This window comes from Penaeus monodon, chromosome 34 (genome assembly GCF_015228065.2).
Source record: "Penaeus monodon isolate SGIC_2016 chromosome 34, NSTDA_Pmon_1, whole genome shotgun sequence".
NCBI lineage: Eukaryota > Metazoa > Arthropoda > Malacostraca > Decapoda > Penaeidae > Penaeus > Penaeus monodon.
In genome coordinates this window covers 14,582,416-14,583,176 of record NC_051419.1, presented here as the reverse complement: position 1 = coordinate 14,583,176, position 761 = coordinate 14,582,416, and the positions used below count along the sequence as shown (strand labels likewise).

The 761-nt window shown below is 35.0% G+C and overlaps 1 protein-coding gene across 1 annotated transcript in view; it reads left to right on the top strand.

The window, feature by feature from the left end:
* LOC119594919 (store-operated calcium entry regulator STIMATE-like) overlaps window positions 1-761 on the top strand; it is a gene marked incomplete in the record, with an annotated part of 15,855 nt that overhangs the window by 2,470 nt on the left and 12,624 nt on the right.

Below are 761 nucleotides of genomic sequence, written 5' to 3'. Positions count from 1 at the left end.
TAGGGCAGAAATCTTGTTATTGTTTCATCAAAATATATACAAAAAGTCTTGGTATGAATAGACCATATAGTGGAAGTATTGAAATTGATTACACAATTGATTTGTTAATTTTAGATATAAGTGTAATCATTTCATAACAAAATATTTCAGTAACTGAGTAGACTAATATGAAATCTTGCAAATTTTTGTCTGAAATTGCCTTCGTGCCTCTCCCCCTCACCACCCTCCCTCACGGGCTTCTGAATTAGGCTGATCTTTCAAATAATTGAACACATGTTATGAAAACATGGTGTGATTCAGTATGGAACAGTTGCCAAAGTGTATGTTGTATGTGCAGGTTACTTAATGATACCCAGCCTTACAAAAGCAGAGTATTGGACGGAGATTGTTTCTTGATTTATTGAGAACTCTCTGAGATGGTAAACACAAGTTTCTGTTTGATGTGTGGGACTTAAATAACGCCTTCCCAAATACAGATATTGTGAATTGTCTTTTTAAATTGAATTAGCTTATGCATGAGATGAAAACAGTTTTCTGTATAATGAAAAAGTGTCAGTCGCATGTATAACGCTTGTCAAGTATCAGAGTATTGTCAGTCATTCGAAGTCATGTCATTGAGCATCATCATAGTCTAGTGCACATGGAAATTTGATCGTGTATGCTTTTAATACTGCAGAAAAGTATAACAGTAGAGTAGTGAGGTACAGTAAATGTGGTCTAGTCAGCAGTAGTGTTGCAGTTTATCCATCATCCAGTGTTCA